This window comes from Capra hircus, chromosome 6 (genome assembly GCF_001704415.2).
Source record: "Capra hircus breed San Clemente chromosome 6, ASM170441v1, whole genome shotgun sequence".
NCBI classification, from domain to species: domain Eukaryota; kingdom Metazoa; phylum Chordata; class Mammalia; order Artiodactyla; family Bovidae; genus Capra; species Capra hircus.
The window spans coordinates 13,836,222-13,848,774 of record NC_030813.1 but is presented as its reverse complement, the minus strand read 5'-3'; positions in this window follow the sequence as shown (position 1 = coordinate 13,848,774).

Sequence of the window (12,553 nt, the reverse complement as noted above, 5' to 3'; positions counted from 1 at the left end):
AAGATTGGGGCATGTCATTCTTATATTCCAGCTAACATTGTGTAGTCTTTTTTTACCTTATAATTCTATTATTATGTAAAGAGAGAACAAATTTTTTTGATCAATAGTCTCTACCTGTCAACTAGTAGTATTTAATCTTAATCTTCATTTACATGCCCACAATTGTACTCCTCTCATAAAACAAGAAATTTGGAAAGGAGAACAGTTCACAGGTATATGTTTATGATTCTTACAACCTTTATGTATATAGTATATACTCCACAGTACAAGTTCAAGAAACTCATAAGATATTATTTGGATGATATATCTGAACTGATGCCTAGAACAGCAAAAAGCAACCCTCACATAACAGAATCTAAACTTGGACATAAAATATATTACTGCTGTATATTTTATAATTTTTATCTTTAGGAACTAGCTATTATACATTTATTAAATCTATGAAAATACTTATTAAAAGCATGATCATCTTGATAACTCGTTTTTTTCTGAAAGGAAGGGAATCCAATTCAAACAATCCCTGATTACACAGAATACCTTGTTGAAAAATTCTAATTATATGATATATAGCTGCTTTTACTAAATTCAGTCATCAGAGTGTTGATTTTTACTAAAATCATTTACTATCATTTACCATCACATACTATCCTAGAGAAAAATACAAAGTATGTATAGGTATTTTAAGCAAGATCTTTTCAAAGTATTGTGTTAAAGCCCAACATATCGGGATTTCAATATTAAAAGTTTCTAAATGTGGCTGAGTCTATTAAAAATTCATTGGTTTAATGACTTATTTATCTTTTAATTGAAGTATATTTGATTTACAATATTATATTAGTTTCAGATGTACAATATAGTGATTCAATATTTTTATAGATTACACTCCACTTAGTTATTATAAAATATTGGCTGTATCCCCTGTGTCATACAATATATCCTTATGGGTTATGCATCTTATACATAGTAGTTTACACCTCTTAATTGCTTACCCCTATCTTGTCCCTACCCACTTTCCTCTCCCCACTGGTAACCACTAGTTTGTTCTCTATGAGTCTGTTTCTATTTTGTTATATTCATTCATTGGTTTTACTTTTTAAATTCTACATATGACTGATAACATACAGTGTTTGTCTTCCTCTGACCTATTTCACTAAGCATAATCTCTTCTAGGTCCATCCACGTTGTTGCAAATGGCAGAATTTCACTCTTTCATGGCTGAGTAATATTCCATATATGTGTATATATACCATATTTTCATATACCACATATATATATACACATATATATAAATGTACACCACATCTTTTTTATTCATACATTTGTTGATGGACACTTAGGTTGCTTCCACATCTTGGCTATTATAAATAATGCTGCTGTGAGGACTGGAGCACATGTATCTTTTTGAATTAATGTTTTCATTTTCTTCATATATATATATATATATACACATACATACCCAGGAGTGGAATCTCTGGGCCATGTGGTAGTTCTATTTTTAGTGTTTTGAAGAATCTCAAATTTTAAACCTCCCAAATCTCAGTCTGGAGGAATCTCCATACTGTTTTACATGTGCTGTGCTGTATTCAATCATATCCAATTTTTTGTGACCCCGTGGACTGTAGCCCCCTCAGGCTCCTCTGTCCATGGGATTTCCCAGGCAAGAATACTGGAGTAGGTTGACATTTCCTACCCCAGGGGATCTTCCTGACCCAGGGATCGAACTTGAGTCTCCTTCATCTCCTGCATTGGCAGGCACATTCCTTACCACTGTACCACCTGGGAAGCAATGACAAACATTGTGTCATGTGCCTGTTGGTTATCTGTATATCTTCTTTGAACAAATGTCTTCTTTGAAAAAGCCTTCTGCCCATTTGCTACAAAACTACAGTAATCAGAACAGTACAGTACTGTCACAAAAAAAGAAACGTAGCTCAATGGAACAGAATAGAGGGCCCAGAAATAGACCTAAATATCTATGGCCAATTAATCTACGACAGAGGCAAGAATATACAACAGAGAAAAGACAGGCTCTTCAGTAAGTGCTACTGGGAAAACTGGACAGCTATATGTAAAAGAATAAAATTAAAACATTCTCATACCATATATGACTTCCCTGATGGCTCGGTAAAGTGTCTGCCTGCAATGCAGGAGACCTGAGTTCAGTCCCTGGGGCGGGAAGATCTCCTGGAGAAGGAAATGGCAACCCACTTCAGTATTCTTGCCTGAAAATCCCATGGACGGAGGAGCCTGGTAGGCTACAGCCCTTGGGGTCGCAAAGAGTTGGACCCGACTGAGTGACTTCACTTTCACGCCATATACAAAAATAAACTCAAAGTGGATTAAAGACTTCAATGTAAGAGTAGAAACTATAAAACTCCTAGAAAAAAAGATGGGCAAAATACTCTTCAACATTAATTGTGACAGTATTTTTGTGGATCTGTCTCCTAGATCCAAAAGATCAAGGAGAAAAGAAACAAAAGACCTAGGGCAAAAGAAACAAAAACAAACAAATGAAACCTACTTAGACTTAAAAGCTTTCACACAGCAAAATAAACCATGTACAAAACAAAAAGAATATACAACAGAGAAACAAACAGACTCTTCAATAAGTGTTACTGGGAAAACTGGACAACTACATATAAAAGAATAAAATAGGAACATTTTCTCACACCATATACAGAAATAAACTCAAAGTGGATTAAACGTCTAAATGCAAGACTACGAATAAGAGAAAATGCCTGCTAATGATATGACCAATAAGAGGTTAAGATTCAAAATATGTAAACTGCTTATACAACTCAATATCAAAACACAAACAACCTGATTAAAAAATGGGCTGATCATTTTAAATACCTCAACATAATTTTCTTAAAATAGCATTAATTAAATTTACTGAAATAATATTAAACTGTTGCTTAACATTAAAGAATGTTTCCTTTCTCAACTAGTGAATATGGTATCATGCATACGTAATTTTAAAACTGCCTCCACCGTTTAAGTCTATTCTGTTTTAAATTACATTTTAATTAGACAATTCTAATCCATATGATTAAATAATTTTGAGATTATTTTAGGAGAGAAATGGACTTGAACAAACAGGAATCCTGATAATTATAGTGCAGGTTACTCTCAGCCAAAAATAGGTTAGGGAAGGTTTCTCAGTCTAGGTTTTCTCAAGCAGAGCCAAAGTATGATAACAAAAGAATACGCATCTCAACCTATGAACAGAATATAAAGTATATAAAATGAAAACTCTCCTTAGAAGTCAGTGAAGTATCTGAATATAATGTTAAGAAGCTGCTCCAACTAGCGTTGAATGTAAGATTTTTAAAATTTTTCTGTTTTATATTTTTGAAAAGTGTTTCCACACACAAAATGGATAAGTTTGGTGAACTACTTTTACCCCTATTTATCCACAGAAAAATATAATCAGACTAGCAGCAAAACAGGCTCAACACACACTGTGCCAGCAAATCCTTGATCTTAAATTTAAAAAGAGAAGAAACAGACTCAAAGACAGTTGTTAAGGAATTCTGGCAGAATCTCTTCAGAGAGAGAAGTTAATAGGTGTAATAAATGACCCAGGGCACTGGTAGGAACAAATTATATAAATAAACTTAAGAAGAAGTTATACAAAAAACGTGGACCCAAACAAATGTGAACCTGTAAGTTACAAATGCAAACTCAGGATGGCATGGCCTAGTAAAAGCTGTTTGACCTGCCGCTTCCCTATTCTTTTGTCAGTTACAGGAGTATCCTCTTAAGCTGTCACTTTTACAAATGTAAGCAAAATAATTTTATAAAGAGATGTTTTGTCTTATTAAACACTGCCCCCAGTACATAGTCCAGATTTCCCTCTTAGCTTGAAGGAAAAGTGAATGAATATTGGAGCAGAAGGTTTACATTAAAGTTTTTATTTAAATTATCATTACCATGGGCTCTTAAATCACCTAATGATTCGTTTGCTTTGCAAACCTAAAACAGAACTTTTTAAGATAAACTTTAACTCACTACAAATCATAAAATTATTTCCATATAAAGTCTGTTTATTAAATGTGTTAAACTGTTATATGGTCCCTATAAATTTATGGAAAAGCAAAGAACTGCTTGGAGGAATACCTGCAAAAGCAATATACATCATAAAAAAACTTTTACACTGTGAAAAGAGAGAGTACACAAGGAATATCCAAGGCTGGGAATTGAATTACTAAGTCTAACATGAGCCAAGATGATCTCATTTTATGTGAAGCCATCCTTAAAGGCAAAGATTACAGCCCTAAACTTTATCTATTAGACTTTCATTATTTTGGCTAATTCTAAGAGGAGGCATTTCAGACTTCTTCATCTCCTGATTACAAGGAATTTAATGACTGATTGGGGTTCAACAGCACATAGCCCTTTCCCCATTTTTGGATGCAAACAAATTCCTGAAAGATATGGTTACAAATTACCATAGCTCTCAGCAAAAGATCATAACGTTCATGTTTCAGCATCTCTGAAATATACCTGTTAATTGTAGAGATTTTAGCTGTAGATACAACCATAGCCTTCCCTGATAGGAACTATATACTGCCCGGTTAGCTTTCTAACACCTTGAAACTGGCACGTTAAGTCATTACGAAAAATATTAGGACAGATGCCCTGTTTCTGCCAGATTCCCTAAATAAAGCTGCACCGCTCCATCAACCAGCAGACATTATCTTTTTTCCTATGACAACCTCAGTAGGAATTATCAACAGAAGGAACTCTGTGAAGGCTCAGCACTCCAAGGGGACTATCTGGCAGATTCTAGAAAGGCTCCTTTCTGAAGGAGTAGCTGTGACATCTACTAACTATTTGGTTGCTATACAGACAAACCATGTATTTTTTTCCTCCATGATTTCACTTCATTGGTTCATGTCAGAGGATTACCAGCCTCAAAGAAAATATCACGTGAGAATATTTTATGACAAATCCTCAGTCTGTGGCGATCAGAAATTGATTTTATTTCCATATCCTCACAACCACAGCTAAAAGTGAAATTATTCCTAATCTCCTACTACACACCAAGTCAAATACTCATGAATGCACACAACACAGAGAGCAAGTAGTGTAGTCATCCAGAATATTTTCTTATAAATAGATTTGTCACCTTACTTTATTAATTTAATTGCAAAAGAAATATATTAATATTTTTCTGATTACATCATGAGGTTATAATGAAAATTAAGCTCTTATAAGTCTCTAAAGAGCCCATATCTCTTTGGATACAAAAACTGCCCAACACATGATATATCTAAAATATCTTCCATGTGTGTCATACAAGTTTCATAGGCGATGAAGACATTACACATGACTGTCTTGAGACAGTGACTGGTTTCTTCACTGTCAAGGAACAAAGGAAAAAATACTTGCAATAGGCTTCCATCTGGATATTACAGAACCTGAGTATTACTCTTAACAAAACTGATCCTGGAAGTGGTTAGATTTTTCTCATTGCTATCATTTTTTGACAGGTGTGGCGTGATACTGCCAAGTAAAACATATATTTAAATGCAGTAATCCAAGAAGAATGGTGAGTTGTGTAGTCTGTATTTTATAAACACAATTTCATTTGATATGTATGTGTGCTCCTCACCAAGATATTAAAAGTAGAATAAAATGTAATTTAAAGTCAAATTAATATCTAGGACACACTTTCACTTGTTATTTAATTCTCAGAAATAATTATACAATATAGATATTATCTCTGTTTTCTAGTACAATGACTGAAACTCAAATGTTGAGTGATTTGTCCAAGGTTATAAAAAGTTAATAATTGATAGACTCCAATTTTGAATCCAGGATTTGAAATACCAAATCCAGAGTTCTTTCCACCATGCCATGTTGCATCCTTACACAACAGTCAATATTCTTTTCGGCTAAAGGACAATGCTAAGAAAAGCTCACCATATGACTCAACGTATGACTTGGGGTACTTGTGTGAATTTCCATCTTATGAGGTTCGCTGAGAGATAAGGAAGCAGCCAGGAGAGCAGCAGTAAATCCTTAAGTGTCACTCAACAGGAAACATCCCAGAGCCATTCATTTTAGCCTTGGCAAACTAACCTTTGGTTTAGTTTCCTTTTCTGGATTTCATTAAAAGATGGTGCATGTGTAAATCAAAAAGCATAGGAAGAATGAAAATTGGTTAAAAAAAAAGAAAACCTGAGTCAGTAAAGATCAGTGTTTATTTTAGAAATGCAATACTCTTTATAAAACAATTATTTCTGACACATTTTATATAAATTCATGTAAATTAAATTTTAGTTCCTTGAAGGAATTAATTACTCAGAGGAATACCTTGGTATAATTTTTGTAAGCAAATATTAATCTTGAACATAGCTACCTGTAGGCAACACAGCACAATGCCTGACAGCAAGGGCTTCAGAACCAGACTTCCTAGGGTTTCCTTCGGACTCCTCTGTTTACCAAATATGTGGCCTCAAGCAAGATACTAACCTCTCTGTGTCTCAGGTTCCTCATTTGTAAAATCAGGGCTGATAAAAATAGTACTAATAACAATCTTAAGAGTTATAATGCGAGTTAAAATGAATAAAAGTATATATTAAGTACTTAAATCTATAAGTACTGGCACCTAAGAAGTATCAAACATGTTAATTAAAAATACAGTCACACTACTTAAAACAATGTACATTCCTGTTACAAAAATCTTCCTCTTTGGATCTGAATAGACATTGATGATAAAGATAATAATAATGATATAAAATTATCATAACCATTTATTTATTATTGTTATGAGGCATGGGCTTATGTAGTTATGTGCTAAGTCACTTCAGTCGAGTCTGACTCTTTGTGACCCCATGGACCACAGCCCACCAGGCTCCTCTGTCCATGGAATTCTCCAGGCAAGAATACTGGAGTGGATTGCCATTTCCTCCTCCAGGGGATGCTCCGACTCAGGTATCAAACCTGAATTTCCTGCATTGGCAAATGGGTTCTTTACCACTAGCACCACCTGGGAATTATCATAATCAAATTAACTACATTATTTTTAAATTTATTTATTTTTAATTAGAAGATAATTGCTTTACAATATTGTGTTGGCTTCTGCCATACATTGACATGTATCAGCCATAGCAATACATATGTGCTCTCCCTCTTGAACCTCCCTCCCACCTCCCACCTCCCACCCCATGCCATCCTTCTAGGTTGTCACAGAGCATGCCATTTGAGCTTCCTGTGTCTTCAGCAAATTCCCACTGGCCATGTAATTTCACATATGATAATGTATATGTTTCACTGCTACTCTCTCAATTCGTCCCACCTCTCATTCCCCCTCTGTGATCACAACTACATTATTGACCACTATACTGTATGGTTCCTTGGATATAAGCCAAATCTCAGTCTTAAAGACATGATGAGTCCAGTTTTCAGATACATGGGTAAAAGTATTGAGGAATGCATAAGTAAGGCTATGAGCTGTAAAGAATAAAGACATAGATAGATAGACAAAGATTATATACTTACAGAGGCATATATATATATATATACACACTAGATGCATTTTTAAAAGATGGTAACTTTATAGAAACAAACTTGACCACTGAAATGAAATGACAATTTGCCTACTTGAGTATTCCAAGAAGATACTATTGACGCCTTAAAAATTGCTCCTGCCCAGATGCCAAAAAGACTAAAGCTCTACTTTTAAAAGACTCATGCCATTGAATAAACTTTGTTCAATTCCTTTAAAAACAAACAAACAAAATTTCTCCTAAGAGCAGGTAATGACACATAAGTTAATTCAGGTGTAAGAGACTGATCAGTCTATTCCAGGAAAATGAAAAGGCACAAGACAGAAGAGCTCAGTCTTGTTTAGTACTCTTCTTGGGACAGGAAGAAGAAAGGGCAGACACAGAAAGTAATGCACTAATAGGGGATCCACTGGAGAAGTTTAGAACCAGCCCTGAGATTGACTTTCTTTATTTCTTATACTCTGAACCAGGCTTGGGAAACGTTTTCTGTAAAGGCTCAGATAATAAATATTTTAAGCTCCGTAGGCCATATAGTCTCTGTCATCACTACACAGCTCTGCCATTGCAACACAAAAGCAGCCCAAGATAATACTACACAACAAATGAATCCTGCTGCAGTAACACTGTATTTACAAACACAGGCTGTGGCCAAATTTGGCCCTCCAGATGCAGTGTGCTGACCTCTGTTGTAGACCAGTAGCACTTGGGATTTTCTGATAAAATCCCCTACCATATTGCTCCCACATAAAATGTAATTAGTAATAACACTATTTTTTTAAAAAGCATCTTTGTAAAGAGAAGGAAAAGAGCATATATTAATGTGTTTAAATCTTTAATCCAAGTAAAATGCAGAGTAAACCTAAAACTCTGTTACACTATCTACACAGAAACCCTGTAATAGAACACACAGGCCCCAGATTGTTGCGAACTGATGTTCTGGAACTTGAGAAAGTCGTCGTGGCTCAGAGTTTTCTTCTTGTGGACCCATCACACAGATATTTCTCAATTTTAATAAATAAGGAAACAAACTTTAGAAACGTTACGGAACCCAAAGTCAAGCTGGCCAATAGAGACTCTCTGTTGAAATACCAGACTTGTCTGACTTCAAAGCCCATGCTGAAAAAGAACTTTGACTTATTTCTACCAATAGGAAAATTAGTCTTTACTAGAGTACATAAAGCAACATTAATAGATAAGTACCTATCATAGGTAAAGCAGTTTTATTTCACAGGGTTTTTGCTCTGGGGGTACTTGAACAGTATCAGGACTCTAATATTTAGTGTTACATATTTCAAGAAAATGTAGAATATTTACGCTCAACCTATATTTTTATTACTCTAAATATTTCAAACCATTCTTTTATTTTGGAAATGCCCAAGCATAAGTTGAATACTGATTTTCAGAGTAAGATGTATTAATATTTAACTTAAAGCTATATATTAATAAAGATGAGTTTAGCAGAAGAAAGAAAAAATCCACTTAAATTTTGCTAAACACCAGGGGAAAACAGAATTGGTAATCCAATTCAAAACATGTACTGGGCTCTTATCAAATAACTTTAAGCATGTATACAAATTAAATACTTGGGGGAATTTCACAATGTAAATTTTAAAAGAGTAATTAGAAAGGCAGGTGGGACTTCAGTTCAAAGAACTACTTCTTAAAAAAGAGCCATTTGTGATAATTCACGAAGTGAAACATATGACATCATGGTGTGCATTTTATTTATGAGAGATTAACTGGTTACATCCTAAGAAAAAAGACAATGTGCTGCGGATTTTCCCTAGGCTGCTGAGATTATATTATACCATTGATTTCTGTATCTGTCATCATACTGCAACCTTAAAATGTATTGCTGACCTGGTTTAGACTATCATACATCTTTGAGTAGGGCTTCTATAGCACAAAGATTGCAAAAGGGTCATGACAAAAAGGTCACAATTTATTATTATTATTGAAATTCTGAAAACAATTTCAATTTTATATAATTTCTTCTTTGATATTCAGACAGTTTCTATTGACTAAAGTATGTACATTCTTTATAGGCTTTAAAAAATATGATTGCGGAAAGTCAATAATGACAAAGTAGATAATTCGGACAAATAACTAGAAAAACTGAACAAAATACAAAAAGCGTATTCTCCAAGGCACTGGAAATCCAAAAAAGAGTGAAGAGTAAACAGGACAAGATCTGGGGAGACTGAGAACCAAGGAGATGAGCCTGACATTTGAAACTACTTACTCTGTGAGGGCAGGTTTCCTAGTCATTCAGTGAGTCAAGACTGCCTGCAGCGCAGGAGACGAAGGAGATGTGGGTTCAGCCCCTGGGTCAGGAAGACCCCACTCCAGCACTCTTGCTTGGAGAATCCCAGGCAGAGGAGCCTGGTGGGCTACAGCCCATGAGGGCTCACAGAGTCGGATGCAGCTGGGTACAGGCACGCTCTCTGAGGGCACCCACAGATCCAGAAGGGGCAGCTTGATGACTAAGAAGCTGAACTCTGCTGATGGCCCTGAAGAGGCAGAAGGAAGGGGTTGGAGTCCAGAGTTACTAGATTCTTTTATTTAGTGTCTGCATGGCATATCTGGGGCTTCCCTTGTGGCTCGGCTGGTAAAGAATCTGCCTGCAGTGCTGGAGACCTGGGTTTGAGCCCTGGGTTGGAGAGATCCCCTGGAAAAGGGAAAGGCTACCCACTCCAGTATTCTGGCCTGGAGAATTCCATGCACTATATAGTCCATGGGGTCGCAAAGAGTTGGACACGACTGAGCAAATTTCACTGGCATATCTGAATTTAAACTTAAGTTTTAATTATTATTTAAATTGAGTGAAAAATAAACTCCAATTAAGAGAAAAAGATCATTGGATTGAATTTTTTTATGTATATGCCATAATTAACAAACCTAGAACAAAAAGATACAGAAAATAGAAAGTAAATGACTATAAAGGGATGCCATGCAATTCCAACCAAAAAACATAGTATAATAGTACAAAATATAATAGTATATAGTATATATAATAGTATAATATACAAAAATAAAACACAGCAAATTTGAAGGCATTCCCAGAGATAAAACAGCATATTCCATAATGATAGAAGTTTAACTCACCAGGAAAATACAATAGCTCTAAAATGTATACATATTACAACACAGCCACATAATATGAAAAAAAAAAAAAAATTAACAGTACTAACATGAGAACTAAAGAAATCTACAATCATATGGAAGATCTTAACATATATGTTTTAGTAGTATTAGGATAAACAGACAAAATATGAGTAAGAACTTAGAATAGTTGAATAATTAATAAGCTTGAACTAATTGACTGACACAGAACACTGTCCTCAACACATGCTGAAATGGTATTCTTTTTAAGTATGTATAACTCATTTATAAAAGTTGATCCTCTTTTAGACCATAAGACAAATTGTAATAAATTTTAAGGAACTGAAATCTACAGTATGTTTTCTGGCCAATTAAGGTAAAATAACTTCTAAAAGTTTTCAGAAAATCCCCCTTACACTGGAAATTAATCAGTATATGCCAAACCTTTTATAGATTTAATATAATCCCAATTAAAATTCTAGTAGGCTTTTGCTTTGTTTTGCTTTGTAGAATTTGACAAGCTGATCCAAAATGTATATGAAGATAAGGAAGGTCAAAATTATCCTCATATCAAGAATTACATAAAACTACATAATTAAAACAGGGTTCCCCGATGGCTCAGTGGATAAAGAATCTGCCTGCAATGCAGGAGACACAGGAGACATGGGTTCAGTCCCTGGGTCAGGAAGAGTCCAGGGAGGGGGAAAATGGCAACCCACTCCAGTATTCTTGCCTAAAATATCCCATGGACAGAGGAGCCTGGCAGGCTACAGTCCAAAGGGTCACAAACAGTCAGACACATAAAGCCAAGAAACATTCACTCACTTGTGAAGAGTTGATTTATAACAAAGATGGGACTGTAAAAGAGCAAGAAAAGGATGATCTTTTTGACAGTTTGTGCTGAGACAAATTGAAGGCCCTTGTGGATAAAAAAAAAAGAAAAGTGACCTTTACCTCATACCATGTACAAAAATATGAAAGCCAAGTTATACAAGCTTCTAGAATATAATATTAGAGAATAAATTTATGACCTCGGGGTAGAGAAAGGATTCTAAAACAGAACAGAAAAACCATGAAAGAAAGAGTTGATAAATTGGACTCCATTCAATCTAATCATAAAAGATCATGAAAGAAAGAGTTTTCATAAATCGGACATTAAATTCAAAACTTCTGTTTTTCAAAAGATACCACGAAGAGAGTGAAAAAGGCAAGCCACAAACTGGAGATGATAACTACAATAAATATAAGGAGCAACAGACCCAGATCCACCACAAATTAATGAGGAAAAGTCAATGCAATGGTAACATGGGCAAGAGACTTAGATAAGTGCTTCACTCAAGAGGATATCTAAATGGCCTATAAATATAAAGAGTTCAGCATCACAAGTAATGAAGGAAATGGAAATTAAAGTCGCCATGAGACACCACAGCATCCCATCAGAATGGCCAGAATGAAAACATCCGATAGTATCCATATTTGAAAGTATGCAGGACACTGGAAATTCTAACACTGACGGCAGGAGTAATGTTAGTAGAAATAATATGGAAAATAGCTTAAAACTATCTTTTAAATTTGAAGACATATATATCCTATGACCACCATTTCCACTCCTAGGTATACAGTCAACAATAAATGCCTACATGTGTTATTCATGAGACAAGATCAAGAATGTTCATGGCAATATTATTCATAATATAAAAAACCTGGAAACAGCACAAAGGCCAATTGGTGAGAAGTGATAAGTTACGATATATTCACACGATGGAATTCTATGCAACAATGAAAATGAATGAACTTCACTCAGACAATAACATGGATGATTCTTATAGATAAATCTGTTGAAATAAAGTCAGATACAAAAGAATTTATGTCAGCTTAATTTACATAAAGTGTTTTAAATAGACTAAACTACAGAGAATTAGGAACATGTGCTT